The sequence below is a fragment of the Trachypithecus francoisi genome, unplaced genomic scaffold (assembly GCF_009764315.1).
Source record: "Trachypithecus francoisi isolate TF-2019V2 unplaced genomic scaffold, Tfra_2.0 Lachesis_group2, whole genome shotgun sequence".
Lineage (NCBI taxonomy): Eukaryota > Metazoa > Chordata > Mammalia > Primates > Cercopithecidae > Trachypithecus > Trachypithecus francoisi.
This window is the reverse complement of record NW_022681465.1, coordinates 38,221,727-38,241,848: the sequence shown is the minus strand read 5'-3', so window position 1 is coordinate 38,241,848 and position 20,122 is coordinate 38,221,727.

Here is a 20,122-nt window from a genome sequence, read left to right as displayed (position 1 = left end):
ATTATAAAAATCTCTGCATAGTATAATCTGCCTGCCCATTTTATCCCTGAATGATAAAACATTCCTAATTTAGTATAAAATTTACTGAGAACTTCCAGAATTTTGAGTAAGCAATATTTCTACATATAGTATCCCATGTATATTATTTATGATCAAGTAGAACATGGCAATCAAACAAACTCAGAGCCTATTGTTGAATCTGGGCTTAGAGAAATTAATAATAAGTGAATTTTATGGCTTATAACTTTGGGCTTTGAGGAAAATATGTATACCAGCTTTTTAATATCTTGATGTTGATCCACCAACATATTTTATTATATTTTTGGAGGAATTTCAATGCAACAGCAAAGTACAAATAATATAACAAGTACGTGTATTCTACTTATCTATACACAGCTGCTATTATCAATTTTTGAAATTACTACCAAACACCACCTAGATCCAGAAATAGAACTGCTTGGGACCCCAGAAGCCCCTTGATAATTTCCATTCCATTCTAGATAGTTACAGGGTAACTATGTAACTAGTTACATTAAAACTATCTGGTTTTTATGAGGAGGTATAGGAAGATTCCAAAACTTGCCATAATTGCTGCTGCCATCTTTCCAGATAGCTATTGTCACCTTCTCCACTACTCTTTTTTTTCTTTCCTTTCAAAATGAAGCATTGTAGATGTAGCCAATGTCTCATTTTTAATTTACATTTTTTTGTCTTATTTCCCTTTCCTTTCTTCCCAGGAAAATCCATCATTTTCAATATTTTTAGTTGTAAAAGTACAATTAGATAATGTAAAGTGCTGCTGTACATGAGCATTTTAAATTTTATATAATGGGCATATGATACATATGGTTCTGTATTTTGCTTTATTAATTTAAACATTAGTGTTTGAGATCTCATTCTCTTTTACAATGTTTAGTATTCCTTCAAACGAACATATGAGATTTTCTTTGTCAATTCCCCTACTGCACCATGACAAACAATGCTGTGACTGATATTCTCATACTTCTCCTCTTGTGCAAACGCATAAGAATTTAATGGAAGTACTTAAAAATGAAACTATTGGGTTTGCTTTATGCAATGGTCAATTAATAGTTGTCCAGCATGATTCTCCCAATTTATACTCCTATCAGCATTTCAAAAGTGTCCATTACTTGATATCCTTACCAAGAGATATTATTCAACTTTCAAATTTTTGCCAAAACTAGGGGATAAAACTTACAGTATTAATTTTAAAATTTTCATTCCTATGATTGCTTGTGAGACCAAAATTCTCTTTAAAAAGCCTTCTAGAATATCTATGTTTAGAACAAAAGACAAAAGGATTTTGCTCATGTGACCAAAATTATCTTTAAAAAATCCTCTAAGCTGGCACAGTGGCTCACACCTGTAATCCCAGCACTTTAGGAGGCCGAGATGGGCGGATCATGAGGTCAGGAGATCAAGACCAGCCTGGCCAACATGGGGAAACTCCATCTCTACTAAAACTACAAAAATTAGCTGGACATGGTGGCACATGCCTGTAATCCCATCTACTCGGGAGGATGAGGCAGGAGAATCGCTTGGACCAGGCAGTCGGAGGTTGTGGTTAGCCAAGATGGCGCCACTGCACTCCAGCCTGGAGACAGAGCGAGACTCGGTCTAAAAAACAAGCAAACCCCACAATGTTTTGTGTACGTATGCACAGTGTTTCTTAATTTTGTCACTCAGCATTCTGTTATTATCTATTCAAATTGCAATGGTATATGGTTCTGTTGCTTCTAAATTATGTACACAATATTCCAGGGAATGATTCCACCACATTTTCTTATAAATTAGCAGAGATGGAAACCAGGATTTTTTTCCCAATTCCCTGGTAGTTCAGTTCTACAGTGATAATCCAATACTCCAATTTTTGGACCACCCGGATCTGCTTCTATTGTTGAATTTTTCTCTTGTTTAGGGGTTCCATTGTTTAGTCACTTTCCATTTCTAGTAAATTTTTATTGCATACTTAACATTGTATGTGAAAGAACATCAGAGACTTTGGATGGTGTTTCTTCCTTCCAGAGGAAAGAGGGCTTATCTAGTTACTCTGTTTTTTTGTTTTGTTTTGGTATTTTGTTGTTGTTGTTGTTGTTGTTGTTTTGAAACAGAGTCTTGCTCTGTCACCCAGGCTGGAGTGCAGTGGTGCGATCTTGATTCACTGCAAACTTCGCCTCCCGGGTTCTAGCAATTCTCCTGTTTCAGCCTCCCAAGTAGCTGGTACGACAGTCACACGCCCGCATGCCTGGCTAATTTTTGTATTTTTAGTAGAGACAGGGTTTCACTATGTTGGTCAGGCTGGTCTCAAACTCCTGACCTCAGGTGATTCACTTGCCTCAGCCTCCCAAAGTGCTGGGATTACAAATGTGAGCCACTGCACTTGGCCTAGTTACTCTGTTTTTATGAGGAGACATTGAAGTATTTAAAAATTTGACATCATTGCTGCTGCTATCTTTCCAGATAGCTATTATCATCTTGTCACCTTCTCCATTTCTCTTTTTTTCTTTCTGTTTATCTTTCTTTCTTTCTCTTCATTCTATCTGTTAGCCAGACAGGATAAGGGGCTAGTTACCTTAATTCAAAAAGTGCTTTAGATGAGTCAGAGCTGGGTTGTAATTTAGAGAAACTCAGCATTATCTCTGGTTTGTAGAAAGTACCAAGAGACTGGTAAGACTCTGCCTCTACAGTCCTGAAAGACTGCAAGATTCAATTATTTTACTTACAGGTTTTGAAATCAGCCTGTTAACTTCCTACTCCATATAGCATCAAAGTCTGCAAATATCTAGAGGATATTGACTCCGTGTTGAAAACAAGGCCTCCCTCTTTAATAGGTATTATCTCCTAATTACCACAAAACTGAAAGATGTAATGATCTCTTTTAGAAGTTTCTGGTCCAGGTTCCTAGTCTCCTTTAACATCCGAAACCCCTGCCAATACCCTGTGGGGGAAACAGACATATATCTGGGGTTCTTCTAGATTCTAATATATCATCCTTAGCCAAGTAATGTCAAAAGCTTCGGTGAATTTTTTTTTTCTAATAAAGCCGCTCTGTCCTCAGTCTATATCCAGATTCACAAATGCTTTAAGGAAGAAAATGAGCTAATTTGAGAAAAGCATTTTCTTTGTTGCTTCTGCAGCAATCCGATTTTTTCCAAATATTTTTTAAAATTTATTTTTATTATTCCTGGTTATTGCAGCAGTGGTATTTACTTCTCATGGCCTTTCTTACAAGAAAACGGAGATCCCTTGCCATTTCTCTCAATGCAAATACACTCTCCCATGTGTCATTAGCCTGTTTATTGGGTTCAAATTCTTAATCAGATTCATCAAAATGTTATCTTTTGATTTATACTTTTGTAGTTTTGTTTAAGAAAACCATTTATTCTATAAATTTCAGGGGTTTTATGTGTGTGTATTTTACATTAAGGTTTTTAACCAGCGTTCACCATTGTAAATGATATTATGAGTTCAGTTTTACTTTTCTTGATATAATATTCCAATTTGCCCAATATAATTATAAAATAATCTATATTCACTCTATTGATTTGTAGGAATACTTTCATCCAATACTAAATACCCATACATACGTAGGTCTGTTCAAGGCTTTATATTTGGTTCCAGGGATTTATTGATCTAGTCTTTTGTTTGTCCTATATGGTTTTAATACTACTGTTTCAGTTTGTGTCATATCTAGTCCCTTTTTTCCTACCTTTTTTCAGAATTTATCCTTGGATATTCATGAATGTTTATACTTTCATAGAAAATTTAGAATAAACCTATTAAATTATTTTATAAGACAATTAGAATTATGACTGGAGTAGTTGTATTAATTAATTTGGGGAAAATTCAATTTTTATAATAGTTATTTTTATCCAACACCACAGATTCTTTCCATTGTCCTTCCTTTATACCCTTTAGAAAGATTTTAGTATTTTTTACATTGAGATAATCACTAGATACTTTTAGTGATTGTTACTATTACAATTCTTAGTTTCTGTTACTACTAATAAAATGCTAGCTGTGTTTTTTATTATATTTTGTAACTGGTCATTTTTAATGTAGAGGGATTCGGTTCATTTTTTAATGTTTATTTTGGTTTCAACAAACATGCAAAAATTTCTTATTTTTACTAATGGTGTTTCTATTTATTCTGCTGATTTTTCTATGTATATGAAGTCGTTATACATCTTATTTATTTTAATATACATTTCAAACTCTGATAAATAATACAGGTGATAATGGAACCCTTGCTAATTTTTAATTGCAGAGGGCTTTCGTATATATTTTCTTAAATATACATTTCACTGTACTTCTTGGAATTATAGTATTTTTCAAATTGAGGAGATTCTCTTTTTTTCCTAGTTTGCTGATTTTTTGTCCTAACTAAGTGTTGAACTTAGACAATTGCTTTTTTGTGTGTCTATTGAGGTAATGATATAATTTTTATCTTTGAGTCTATTAATGTGCAGAATATTATTAATAAATCTGATGTTGGTTCACAAACTAAGCATGATTTATTGTTTCTAAATACATTTAGTTTAGAATTCTTCCATCTGTAGTTAGTGAAATAGCCCTAAAATTGCTTTTGTGTGTTGTCTTTAACTGGTTTTGGATAATTGCACAGCCTCATTAAATCAGCTTGGCATTGTTTATCTTTCACTATGTTCTGGAACAATTGTTATTAGATAGGAATTGGCTATCCGTTGAATGATTCATAACATCAATAACAACCACAGCAAATATTTATATGCATCTTTCTCCTACTGGGTGTGTGTGTATATATATATATATGTTTCTTTCAACAATATACTATGGTAGGTACTATTATTATTCCCATTTTACCATTTAACAGCTAGGAAAGTCAAAGTACAAAAGGTTAAGTAATTTACCTTTTGAAATTTTTAACATGGGGTGTATGAACAAAGATTTCCATGGATAGAATTAGGGTATCCAAAAATCTGAATCAGATAAGAGCACTTATTTATTTCCACTAACTTGAAACTGAATTATAGCAATTTCCCTAATTATAGTCAAGAAACCACAGTAATATTAACAGTATCTGTTACTTCTTTAACAATAAAATTTTGAGATATAGTTCAAAATAACATTGGTGCTCATCACCTTTTTAAAATTATGATAGATATCAGAGTTACTTATAGATCTTATTTACCATATTAACAAGAAGCAAGATGCACATTTATTTTTATTATATACTTAATATTTAATAACTTTCATTATAATTGTTATCACACTACTGCATAAACTGAGGACTACTTACATTTATTTGATGCATATATGAGATGCAGTTCATATGTTTCACCATAAAACAGGTTGAAATTACCAACATCAGATCAAGTTAATTATTAGCTATTTGAATGATAGCATGGGTATAGAACTCACTGGTAAATGATCAAAAACTAGGCTTTTGAATACTTTCATATATTAAAAAGTATTGATATATTTAAATTCTATTTCTTCTTGAGCCAATTTTGTCATGGCATTTTGCTAAAATCAATCAATTTAATCCAAATTTCCTAATTTGCATTTAAATAGCTATTTATAATTTTATTTCAATACACTTTTCCATCTCTGTTGTATCTGTGGTTATTTATTCATCTTTTAGTCTTTTAAAATTTTTTACTTTGTTACTCTTTAAATTCGTGATGATAAAATATATATATAAGCTGTATATCTTAATGTTTGATATGCGCTGTGAAAAATGACCACATTCCAAGTAACTGACATATTTATCGCCTCTACAGTCATCATCACCATTTTTATACCCTTGGCAAACATCACTCCATTCCTCACTTCTCTGAGCCCCTAGCAACCACCATTCTACTCTCTGCTTCTATGAGTTTTTCCATTCTTCTGTCTGATATTATTTATTTGATTATTTTTCTTTTTACTTGTCTCATCTTGTCAGAGATCTAACATATTAATCTTTTCAAAGATCTTTAGGCTTTGTTAATTTTCTATTATTCTTTTCTACTTCATGTCTTTTTGTTTGTTTCTTTCAAACTCCTTGAGTCTAATGATTATCATTTTTATTTTTAACCATTTGTTGTCAGATAGGTTGCTGTAGTTTTAACCCCCTATAATATTAGATTAAGTAATGTGCTATGCACATTGCAATTCTAATTACACAATCAATTTCTCTGTAAATGCTGCTAAGGACGGGTCTCACTGCTGGGATTTCATTCTGATAGTCTTTTATAATAACAATGTTTGAAACTGGTTGGATATGAACACTTGAGTAAGTCTTTTAAAATTTTTTACTTTGTTACTCTTTAAATTCGTGATGATAAAATATATATATAAGCTGTATATCTTAATGTTTGATATGCGCTGTGAAAAATGACCACATTCCAAGTAACTGACATATTTATCGCCTCTACAGTCATCATCACCATTTTTATACCCTTGGCAAACATCACTCCATTCCTCACTTCTCTGAGCCCCTAGCAACCACCATTCTACTCTCTGCTTCTATGAGTTTTTCCATTCTTCTGTCTGATATTATTTATTTGATTATTTTTCTTTTTACTTGTCTCATCTTGTCAGAGATCTAACATATTAATCTTTTCAAAGATCTTTAGGCTTTGTTAATTTTCTATTATTCTTTTCTACTTCATGTCTTTTTGTTTGTTTCTTTCAAACTCCTTGAGTCTAATGATTATCATTTTTATTTTTAACCATTTGTTGTCAGATAGGTTGCTGTAGTTTTAACCCCCTATAATATTAGATTAAGTAATGTGCTATGCACATTGCAATTCTAATTACACAATCAATTTCTCTGTAAATGCTGCTAAGGACGGGTCTCACTGCTGGGATTTCATTCTGATAGTCTTTTATAATAACAATGTTTGAAACTGGTTGGATATGAACACTTGAGTAAGTCTTTTAAATTTTTTTTAAGGCAGGAATTGAAAGTCATGCACATGATGAACATGGAAACAATAATAAAAGTTAGTAGATTTTTACTGAAATTTGTTAAGAAAAGGTCTCTGGCTACAGGTCTCCTTTTGACTGAACCATCCGGCCTTAATGTCTGACTTCAGCGAGTTACATCATTGACAGGAAGAAACAGGAAATAAATTTGTACAATATCTGTTTTCCTCCTTAGACAAATTTGTCTATTTGAATCCCATCTTTTACAGCTGTTTTCCCTTTTGTTTTCTAAACTTTAAACTTTGCTGGTTCTCATCATTTCTCTAACCTCAGCAACATTGTATGATGACATGAAGAACTCCCTGGACTTCTTGGTCTGTTTATTTGGCCATGAGTACCTAACCCCAGATATCATGACGGATGCACATAACAATATTAGATTCACCCTAAGGTAAGCATATGATCAACGTGTATAAAGTATAGTATAGTATAGTGTAGTACTATATAACTACACCAATGATCAGAATGCATAATAATGTACATGTTCACTTAAACTTTGTTCTTTTTTTCACTGTGCCAAAACAATACAAAATAAACAAAAAACCTCTTAATAGTGTTGAAGACATTATTTTAGCATAATTTTCATTTACTATTTTAGTGCACTTCTTGTTCAGGCACATATATTGTCATATGCTTTGTAAATGTCCATGTTTTTTGTACATATTATCAGGCATAGAGTTGCAGATAAAGCTTTGGGTTTGAGAGATGGAGCACATCAGAGCTGCATGTGCATGGCTATCCTGCACTCCTCTTCTATTTATGTTTAAAGATGCTATTTGAGGATGCTATTTCGCTTATACCTGCCTGGCTCTCTCCTTGTTTCTTTAAACTGAAGAGTATATAGCTTTTTTCTCTCTCTTTTTATAGTGCTTAGTGGTGTTTTTAAAATATTTTCCCCAAATCATTTTGTGCATTACTCTTATTTGCCACCTAGATCATAAATTATGTGAAATCTTTACAATGCCCAGGAAAATGCTAGCCAAGAATGGGTACTTATACATCCTTGTGGAGTAGTGAAGATGAATACAAACAAAACCGTCTTGGCTGGTATGACAGAAATACATCAGAATTTCTGTTAGTAAGATTTACGAAACTTTGGACTGCCTGGAAACTTTTCAGTCATTGTATCATTATGAGCCGAGAATGCACTAAGAAAGCAAGAGGTCAGAGCTGAACATCTGGCTATCTTAACCCTCAAGGTGCAATTGCACTCTTCTGTAGCTCCTACATACAGACCTAGAGGAGCCACTGCTTAAACCCACCCAGCATACATGTTTTTTAATTTGCTTTTATCAGAGCTGCATGTGCATGGCTATCCTGCACTCCTCTTCTACTTATGTTTAAAGATGCTATCTTTAAAGAGTTTCACTTAGGTAGGGTAGTATTTTTGGGACATTAGTGCCAAGATTATTTTTTTGCTGTAAAATTGTAAATGCTACTTTTTGGATATTCTGTAATTCATGAAATAGAAAACAACCAAATTCTCTGGATGGAAAACAAAAGTTTGGCAGCTAAAATGTGCCAAAATTAGAGTCAAGCCTTTTTCTTCAATAAGCATTCATACTCACCATAAACTGCTTCTTTTTAAAATATTAATTTATATTTCAATGGACAGATACAAAATGTATACATTTATTGTGTGTGTATTGTTTTGAAATATGTATATATTGTGGAATGGCTAGAAAAGGATAATTAACATTTATTACTTCACATACTTTTCATTTTTGTGTTAAAAATACTTAAAATCTACTTTTAGCAGTTTACAAGAATACAATACATTGTTATTAAACTATAGTCCCTATATTGCACAAAAGATCTAAACTGTGTTTAGTAGTTTATTCATTCAGTAATCATGTATTTAAGGAGTTATATTTCAGACATTAAGTTAGACATTGACATCTTGGGCTTTACAGATTAAGGGAATAGTAGAGTTTATAAGGTAGGTACAACAGCCTAAACATAAGAAAAGAGAAACAAAAATGAATGCATTGGAAAGAATTGGCTATGTTCTTTTCTTCTCATCCCCAAATTTCACAAAACAAAGATTGAGGAAAATTGAAAAATTTAATTGAATCCTTCCTAGAATGATCAATCTTGAGTACTTCCAAGAATATAAGCCATTATAGGTAATATATTTTCTTGTTTTATATTATATCGCTTGCACTTAAAGAGGACTAGAGAAGTCCAATGTCCAAGTTTGCTGTAGGGATTTATTGATTCTACAGAAAGGGAAATGTGTCTTGATATTAATAGTGCTAGCTCCCAAATTAGTGCCTCACTTGGGGAAGATATTGTGCTTAATCTAAAGAGTTCAATAGCCAAAGAACTCAGTGAGATTTTATCTCATATTAGTGGAAACATCAAAAGCAACCTCCAGGCTGGAGGAGCCAATCTCGGATTAAACCACAGAACCCAGAGTTCTTAAGCCCTACTACCCTATATTATTGTAATGGCTTCTGTCCATTCTGAAAAGCACTGGCCTTCAGAATCTCAGGTTGCTACTTCAGACACAAAGTCATAGACTTTACATGTGGGTTTGGGGTAGAATGAAAACATTGTGAAAAATTCTGCTGTGGCTAGAGGTGAGGTTTCCTAACAAAGGAAGGGGAAGATATGAGTATAGAAACTCCTAGAGAAAGGCTCATGGATAAGGAATCCTCAGACCTCGGATAAAAAGGAGAGATTAAAATCCAGAAAATTTCTATAAAATAACTAACCAGCTCCTTAAAAGATTTTACTCTGTGACTCTAAGAAGAGTAAAAATTAATAAGAACTTTTCCCTTTCTACCTATAACAGCCATGGGTATTATTCCATATATTTAACATACATATACACTTGTGGCAGTACACTTAATTGTCTTAGAAAAACTGAAGAGACTAGTTGACACCTCTAAGTGAAGTTCTGCTTTATCCCACTGCCTTCAGGAGAAGAAAATCATCATCCCATTTAGAGGGCTTGGCATTTCTTTTGGAAAAAGAGCAGTGAGCACTGACAGTGAGAGGAAAAGCACTGATGAAGCTGAGAAGTGATCTTCCTCAACCATTTACTTAGTTCTTTCCTGGCAATGTGGCTAGCCTTTGAAATGGGGAGAGGGGGGATATCTAGGCTATAAATGAGGGAAATTAATACATTATTATATCACATACTAGATAATTCAGAATCATTGATTAAGAAGGATTAATTATATAAATTGAGACAGTGGGAGATCTTCAAATAGTATTACAAAGGGCATAATTTTGATAAAGGAAATAGTCTTAAGAACACAGATGGTTAAGTACTGGCATAGGCATTTTTTTTTCTCTACGTGTCATTTAAAAACATAAATTTTTACCTGTGTGGAATGGTTTATGATTAAACATAAAAACTAGAAATATGATGGATAAGAAAACTTTTAAGGTTTTATTCTGCTATGTGATCAGATTTTTGTTTTAGGAAGCACATTCTGGTGATAATAGAGTCAGGTACAATAATAGCCCAGCAGCAAAATTATATATAGTGTTATATAAGTTATATATGGCATGATATAAATTAAAGTTGTATATCTAAGGATCTAGTAGTGGAAATGGAGAGATGAACATTTAGCAGGAAAAAGTGATACAATTTAGGAACAAATGGTATATGGGATGGCTCTCAAATTTCTGGCTTCAAAAACTATATGGGTAATAGTTCCGTATAAAAGAACAAAATAAGGAAAGGCAGATTTTAAGAAGACAAATTCTATTTTGAACATACGAAGACTAAGGTGACTAATGAAGCATTCAAGAAGAAATGTCTAGTAGGTAATGAGTCCAATTGCCCCACATACCACAGAACTCCCTAGAACCACTCCTGCTTGCTTCCGTGATATTAGGCAGCTCATCTGGTTGGGGAATATCATGAAGAAAGAAACTCCATGGGTTTTGATCTACAGGTTCTCCACTGTGAGGTGCATTGGTAGAGTAAATGACTGAGGACAGAATAACCTGAACCTCTTTTCATTAGTTCCTCACCCCACAGGCTTTCCAGCTGCCTGATATTTCTCTGCTGACTCTACTATTGCTATTGATATCTATGAGTGACAGGATATGCTTGTCTCAAGATAACTTGAGGTATAAGCAAGAACAGAATTTAAATGCACTGCCCCATCCTCTCCTTTCTCAAGTTGGTAAGGCTGCTTTGCCAATAGGCTTTTTCCATTATTCTCGCCACCCCTGACACCCTGCTCACACATGTACAGACACACATTCAGGTACAGTAGTTCAGGAGTCTTTTGTTTTATTCTTTTTTCATTGGTTTCCCAGAGACTTTTCATTCTTTTAATGTTAGTTCCTCAGATACACGTTTCTGCCTTACTTATGTGGTTTCTCCAGGGTTGATTTTAGAGGAGTGAGGCAGCAGCCCCTGCTAGTTGACCATCTTGTCAGAATTAAGGGCATTATGAATCAGTAATGTCCATCTCATTTGTAATTCTTCTGAAATAACAGTCACTATGATCTTTTCTGAAGTTCAACCTTCTCATTATCCTTAACCTTATGCAGTATTTACCCCTCAATGTTAACTTCTCAGCTCTAATTATGTACTGTCTTGGCATTCTAGAAATATTATCTATATTACAATAATATAGATAATATTATATATAAATAATATTTCTAGAAATATTCAGTGCCAGAATTCTTGTTATCATTTGTTGCAAATCAATGACATTTAAATCAAAAGTCCCATATGGACCCAAATATTTCCATTTAAACGAAGAGAAAGGTCAGTTTCTTTCCCTAGTGATCTTTAGTAACATTTAAAATGACACCATGGATATGTATTTATTTTAAAATATCTTTTAAGATTTATGTTTTTATTAGGTCCATTTCAATTTTAGAAGCTTTTCACAGAGTACATTGGGACATGCAGTGAAAATAAGATTCCTAGAAGTCTGGTTTCTATCTATTTTTATCTGTAACATTAATGAGAAAAACAATATAGAGGCTATATATTACAAAATTATTTCTCCTTTTTTTTCTGTAATACGGCACAAAGGCAATCTTTTCAATCCTCTCTTCCTTTTTATTCAGGCAGCTACATTTTTGTCAATCTCAGCACTATAAAACTGAGCAGAATTGGGATGCATTTCTGATGCATTCCTGACACTCCTGGGATGTTAGCATACTTCGTTCTTATCTGTTAAAGAAAAACCCTGGTTTTTGTTTTTTTCCCCTAATTATCCAGACCAACTGTATTTATTTTTTTATTGCCACATAACAAGCCATCCCAAATATTTGTGACTTAATAATCATTTATCTTGCAAGTCTAAGTGTCAGCTGAGTGTCTTTGCTAATCTGGCCATGATTTATCTTGGCTGAGCTTCTTCATGTATCTGTAGCAACCTGGATGTTCAACTGGAGCCACAGCAGTGACTGGACCTTATGCCATCATCATCCAACAAGCAACTCAGTCTTGTTCGCATGATGGAAGTAAGTTCTGAAGTAAAACCTTGGAAGCATGAATACTTCTTGGGGCTGGGACTCAGAATTGGTACACTTCTGCTGTTGGTCAAAGAAAATCACAAGGCCAGCCCAAATTCTAAAGGAAGTGAAATAGCATTCTCTTGACTAGAGAAGCCTCAAAGTTACATTAGAAAGGAGCATGATTACTAGGAGGGGAACACCAACACCTATTTTGCAAACTACACTAGCTTATTGCCCCTAACAATGGGCAAGAAGAGAACTGAATGGTTGTGAAGCCTCACTTTCTAGGTTTTTCCTTTCTCTTCTTCCCTGAACCTTTTCCCTATGGACCATTGAATTAAATCATAAGTGAATTAAATGATAATCAGAGAGGTTACTGATTTGTTTTTCTAAGACCACCAGAGCGAGCACAAAAGAACCAGCGAGTAGGCAAGGCTAAAAGCAAAACTGCAAATTTATTCTTTGGTCATCTAGCTCCAGAGAAAAAGGTATGGGGGTGAAGTCTGTTGGCCTCCAGCAAAGGAGGCCGGGAGAGTCACCCAGTAGAGCTCTCGGGCAGAGTTCCTAATGCAGTCCCGACAAAGGTAGGGGCTGAGGAAGCCCGCCCCATGCATCTGCCCGGAGTGGCTTTTCTAGGAGTGGAAGGGCAATAGGCGGGGCACGGACGCGTCAGGGGAGCGGGGGGAAGGCGCCGCAGGTGCCACCAGGTAAATCTTGATCTCTTCGGGTTGACATCACCTGGCGCATGCCTGGTTGGTCTGCACCTTCCCGGGCGCCAGCTGCATCCTCGCGCACACGGGGAAAAGTTGGTGATGAAAAACCCGGAAATGCACCATCTTGCCTCCGTTCGTCAAAACATTCCAACCTTTTATTGGTAATAGTGATAAGGGGCGCCGTGGTCTGTCTGGCTACTTCCTGCTGTTAAGGGGCGTCGTCAAGGTCGGGGCCCATGGTTGGCATTTGGACGTACGGATGAAGAATAAAATAAGGCACAGTATTAGTATAGGAATGAGGAATGGAAGCATTTGTTGGAATAGGGCAAAACCCAGAAGGAAGGTCCCAGCAAGGTTGAGGAGTATGAGATAGTTAAGAAAATTTAGTAAGTTTGAGGCGAGTGGGGGAAAGCCAAACTGATTTCCACTGATTGCTTTCGGTAGGGGCCCTTTTTAGCTGGGAATGAGGAACGAGTGCGCAGAGTAGTTGTTGGCCAGGCAGCAATTAAGGAGTGGAGTTTTTGTGGAGTGGATGGCTTTCCGCTTACTCCTACTACAGAGATATTGGATGGAAGGCTAGGTCCAGAGAAGGACGGCAAAACAGAATAGGTAGCCTCGCTGTTGATTAAAAAATTGATTGTCTTACCCACTACCAGGAGAGTTACCCGCGGCTCGGCGAGGGTGATGGGGGTCCCCGAGTCTCGGCACCTTCAGTTGTCGTCGTCTAGATGTAGGAGCTGGAAGGAGCTCCCAGGATCCTGGGAAAGGGGGTCACGTGGAGACGCAGCACCTGTTCTCAGGGTGGGGCAATCAGACTTCCAGTGTCCTCCCTGCTGGCAAGCAGGGCAGGGGGTTGCTGGTGGACGAGGGTTAGGACATTCACTGGTCCAATGTCCTGATGCCTTGCACTTATAGCAAGGCTGCGTTGGGGCTCGGGGACCTTGCGGACACCTGTTGGCATAGTGTCCTGCTTTGCTGCACTTATAGCAGGCTCCTTTTGTAGCCTTGGAGTCTGCGGAGTGTGTACTCTCTGGCCTGGGGTTACAACTGGGCTGTAAAGCCGCTGCTAGGAGCTGTAACTTCTGTTCAAGGCGAGCTTGCCGTCTCCTCTCTGGAGTTATAGACCTTAAAGGCTAATTTAACCAGGTCTTGTATTGGTGCCTGAGGACCATCCTCTACCTTTTGAAGTTTCTTACGCATGTCAGGAGCTGATTGAGAAATGAAATAAGACGCCAAAATAGTGGCCCCTGTGGGGGAGGCCAGATCTAACCGGGTATACTGGGTTAGAACCTCAGTCAGTTTAGGGTAGAGGTTAGGATAACCTGGAGGTCATGCCAAGTTAAGTCATAGGCCTGACAAAGGTATCTAAATTCCTTTATGTATATGGTAGGATTAGCTGAGAAATCACCTAAACGCTTCTCAATTTTGAAAAGATCGGCCAATGAAAAAGGGACATGTACTCTGACTACCCCCTCTGCCCCAGCCACCTCTCACAAAGGTGCTAACACTGTAGGAGGGTGTGGGCAGAGATAGGGGACTCAAGACAGCCAGTTGGGGGCCCCGAAGGAGGCACGGGACCGAGTGGATTACTAGTAGATAAGGAGGAGGAAGGAGGAGTCTGGGCAGGAAGGGAGGGGTTGGAGAGAGAGGGGAGAGAAGGAGGAATATAGGGCAGGTCGGGACGAGAGCATAAGGCCCAAAGCCTTGTACGTAATTAATTTCGGACCACTTGCCTAGCCGCTGGCAGAAATTGCTGAGATCGATCACGCCACAGTGGAAAGGAAAATTAACCGCTTCCTCCTAAGGTCTTGTTCAAGCTGTAAGGTTTTTTAAATTGGCTAGGAGGCACCCTAAGGGGGTGCTCTTGGAAATTTGGACTGGGGGTTTCCCGTTTGTTTCCTCTTTACTTACACAATGGACACAATGGAAATGGAAATGGATCCCTGCCTGGCTTCAAAGCGTCCTTTGGAACCAGCAGAGACAAACTGGAGGCTCTTGAAGCCAAAATGGAGATTACCTTCAGGCAGACGTCTCCGTCCTGAACGGGTCTCCCGAGCCACATGGTGGCTCCAAATGGACCTCGGACCTGCGCAGGATTTCTGGCCGAGGGAGGTAAAGAGGAGACAAGGGCACTTAGCCCAGAAAGGCCGTGAGAGTGAGGGAAGCGGGTCTCAGGTCCTGGTCCGTCTGCCGCGTGGGAGCAGGAGGAGGTTCCTCAACCCTTAGAGGCCTGAGGAGAGGTCTCCTCCCGGGTCTTCGGCACCAACTGATTTGTTTTTCTAAGACCACCAGAGCGAGCACAAAAGAACCAGCGAGTAGGCAAGGCTAAAAGCAAAACTGCAAATTTATTCTTTGGTCATCTAGCTCCAGAGAAAAAGGTATGGGGGTGAAGTCTGTTGGCCTCCAGCAAAGGAGGCCGGGAGAGTCACCCAGTAGAGCTCTCGGGCAGAGTTCCTAATGCAGTCCCGACAAAGGTAGGGGCTGAGGAAGCCCGCCCCGTGCATCTGCCCGGAGTGGCTTTTCTAGGAGTGGAAGGGCAATAGGCGGGGCACGGACGCGTCAGGGGAGCGGGGGGGAAGGCGCCGCAGGTGCCACCAGGTAAATCTTGATCTCTTCGGGTTGACATCACCTGGCGCATGCCTGGTTGGTCTGCACCTTCCCGGGCGCCAGCTGCATCCTCGCGCACACGGGGAAAAGTTGGTGATGAAAAACCCGGAAATGCACCATCTTGCCTCCGTTCGTCAAAACAGTTACCTTCTTTTTTTTTTTTTTTTTTTTTTTTCAGACGGAGTCTGGCTCTGTCTCCCAGGCTGGAGTGCAGTGGCCGGATCTCAGCTCACTGCAAGCTCCACCTCCCGGGTTTACGCCATTCTCCTGCCTCAGCCTCCTAAGTAGCTGGGACTACAGGCGCCCGCCACCTCGCCCGGCTAGTTTTTGTATTTTTAGTAGAGATGGGGTTTCACCGTGTTAGCCAGGATGGTCTCGATCTCCTGACCTTGTGATCCGCCCGTCTCGGCCTCCCAAAGTGCTGGGATTACAGGCTTGAGCCACCGCGCCCGGCCAACAGTTACCTTCTAATATAAACATCAGTTATAGGAAACAACTGACGTTCTTGAAGGCACAGACGGATTTTCCTTTTTTCCTTCATTCTAAGGCGTCTCTCTGGATTGCATGTAGTGTGGTATACTGGTATAGAAATATAACTTTTTTAAACAACAAATATCTATTTTGATTGAGTTGGTGTCCATTCTGGTTGGTCAGTATTTATGCCACAGGTAAGGTTGAACATTTTTAATATCATCCCTGTTATATATTTATACTTAGTCATTGATTTAAAAATTAACTTACTAGGAAATAGAGCTTCAGCTAAGAACTGAAGCCTCAGACCTAAGGTAAAGATAGTAATCTCACTCCTATTTGTTACAGCATATACATTGTGGTTATATTCCTAACAAAAATAAGAATTAAATTCTATATGATGAATATATAACTCTGGAAATTACATCCAGGAAACTCTGCATCTAGAATTATTTTACAGGAGCAAAACTGTTTGACTTATAATACTGCACATGCCAGACAATTTATATGGATGCATCTAGGCTTGGCATCAAATAAATGAAATCTCTTCCACCTATCCACTGAATTCAATTTAGCGGCAGCAAAATGTTCAGCTACCTGTATTCATCATTTTTAATGGTGTTTCTTGGGAAGTGCTTCATGGCAACTCTCTAAATCTCCTTTCCACAACTGATTGGGAAGCCATTATTTTATTTTAATTAGGAAGTTAAGAGTTGCATACCTTCAGAGTAAATAATTGTTGCTTAGTAGAGATATAGAAGACTTTTTCAATAAAAATGTCTCAGTTTTAGATTGAAGAAACAGAAACATGCTTAACTAACAAACAGAAGCTTAAAATGAAGCTACAGTTAACTTTATTCTAGTAAATATTACCTCTAGTTAAGTTTCTTTTTCTTTGGAGGCTCTTCCTTGTGGGATTTAAGTAAAGAAAAAAAATGTTTTGTTTTTTTTGTTTTTTTTAATATTACCTTAAAATGGTTCATGTGACTATGGTTAATGAATTATATTTGAATTTCAAGGACATACTTGACTTTTCTGGCCACAGGGGAAACTCTATTCAAAATAGTCAGGTAGGAAGAGTTTTTATGTGGTATTCAGAGTCTCTCTCTTTTTTTTTTTTTTTTTTTTTGCCCAAAATACCCAACCTCCGACTTCCTTTGATAGTCTTGTGACCACATATTTGCTTTTTTTTTTTTTTTTCATCTTCCTTCTGTCCACACCTGCTCTTAGACAATCGCTGGCATGAGGAAGATATGATTAATATGCATTGTAACTGTTCCTTTGGGTGGTAGGTATGTTTTAGACCAGATTGTGGATCATCATCTAATATCAGAGGTCCCTAACTGATGGCCTACTGCTATCATCTGCCCACTAGATTTGTTTTTAAAAAATTTAAAACTAATTGCTAGAATTTAGAAATAATGAGATTTCACAAGAAACTTCAGATTTCTGTTAGCTCTTGAAAGAACTGAAGATCTAGCAATCCTGGCTTTCCTCTCCCAGATGGTAACAATCGGGTGAGGCTAGGGTTATCAGGTAAAATATAGAATACTAAGTTAAATTACAATTTCAGTAAACAAAAAATAATGTTTTAGGACAAGTGTGTTCGGTGCAATATTTGGGACATACTTATTCTGAAAAACAACCCTTGTTTATCTGAATTTCTAATTTCACTGGGGATCCTGTACCTTTGTTTGTAAACTCTGATAAGCCTAGCTGAGGATGAGCAGTGGTTTCTTACCTGAAATGAGGCACAAGCTCTCTAGTTTGCTGCAGACCCAATCAGTCCATTTAATTTATTTATGTGGCCTGAGTGATCTATAAGCTTTTGAGGTTTTTACCACTCTCTTAAACTAAGGAACTGAGTCTCTAATGGTACTTCTGACTTTAATTCTATAAAACAAATATGATTATTTTAGCCAAAATCATCTTATGAAATTACCTGCCAGAGGTGAGCATCCTTGTGCCCTGGGCTCCTCCACAATTTTTCAAATGTCTCAGAACTATCCACTAGACTGGAGGCTTGGCCTCTGATCTATTCTGATCCTTTTTCAGCCTTTTCAAAATTTATCCTGCTAGGATAAAACAACAGTGAGGAGGTCTGGGTTTAGACCGGTGAGAGGCCTTTAAATATTGAGATTTCCCTTGAAGTCAACAACTGTGCCTCTGTGGCTTGATCCTAAGCCCAGAGGAAAATGTTAGTGAGGAAAAGTGCTTATGGTACTGATTACTAACATTTTGAGCCAATCGTAATGTTAACAATAGGGGAAAAAGTGAAATAAATTGCAGTATATCTCTCCTTTGGGCTACTTTATCTCTATTAATCCTGTTTTTGAAATATTTAAAGTAGTATTATGGAAGATGCCAGGAGTTAGTCTCAATGAGAATTTGTAAATAGAGTATTTACCATAATATATAAAGAATGATATACATTGAATAAAGACTAACTGGGTAGAAATAGATCAAAATGATAAATTATTGGTTGCCTGTGGTTACCAGAGTTATGGGACGTATTTTTCTCTTTGACTACTGTTCCTATATTTTCTTTTTCCCCTGTTTTTTCTAAGATGAGTAGGTATTACATTTATTTATGTAACCATATTTTGAGTTTCCGGAATGGATTTTTTAAATCTCTATGCTAAGCTTTTAAAAAGGAATCTTCTTGTCTCATTTTTTTCTGAGGTCTGATGACAATAGAGATCAGAAGCCACAGTGAATTATATGATAGACAACCATGGAGCGTTTTCCAAAAGTAGGTAAATACATATTTATTGGATGATTCTTAAATTCTTTGTACACATCATGGGTGTATAGAGTTGAGTAAAGAGATTTGGAGACAGTTTGTTGAGAGGATATTCTGGAGAAATCTCCTCTGTCGCTCTGGAAAAGAGGTCAGAGATTTCTGCTCATTGCCTTAAGCCTGGTGTATTAGTCAAGGTTCTCTAGAAGGAGAGGACTAATAAGATAGATGTATATATGAAAATGAGTTTATTAAGGAATATTGACTCATACGATCACAGGGTGAAGTCTCACAATAGGCTGTCTGCTAGCTGAGAAGCAAGGAAGCCAGTCTGAGATCAAAACCTTAAAAGTGGGGAAGCCAACGGTGCAGCCTTCAGTTTGTGGCCAAAGACCTGAGATCCCCTGGCAAGCCACGGGTGTAAGTCCAAGAGTCCAAAAGCTGCAGAACTTGAAGTCTGATGTTTGAGGGCAGGAAGCATCCAGCACGGTAGAAAGATGAAGGCAGGAAGACTCAGCCGGTCTAGTCCTTCCACGTTCTTCTGCCTGCTTTTTTGTAGCCATGCTGGCAGCTGATTAGATGGTGCCCACCCTGATTGAGGGTGGGTCTGCCTTTCCCAGTCCACTGAGTCAAATGTTAATCTTCTTTGGCAACACCCTCACAGACCCACCAGGAACAATACTTTGCATCCATCAATCCAATCAAGTTGACACTCAATATTAACCATCACATCTGGTAAGAGAAACTTTAATAAGACCATTCAAAGAGTTGCACATATGTATCTTGCAGTTGGAGGGATACAGGGGGTCTGATGTCCAGCTCCCATAAAGGAATATCTAAAAGGCAAGAAGTGGACTGGTTACCTGCCTCAGTAGTGGGAGAAAGGACAGATGGCTGCATGAGTGACCTGCATTTTCAGAGTTTGGCAGGGTAAAAAGATCAGGAAAGATTTCTGTGAACAGATGATGTCTTTTTTTATGTGCCAGGGAAAAAAAGGATGGAGTGATCTTAAATCTTACACAATAGGGCCTCTTTGAGACATAAATAAGCCTCAGGACAAAGATACTATGGCCAAGGATTTCTTGAGCCTGCAGAGGAGAAAAGAGTCAGAAGACTCAGAAAAGATTGAATCAAAGGAAATGAGGGGGCGGGGGTCCCAAAGAATCCACAAGAGTGCCTT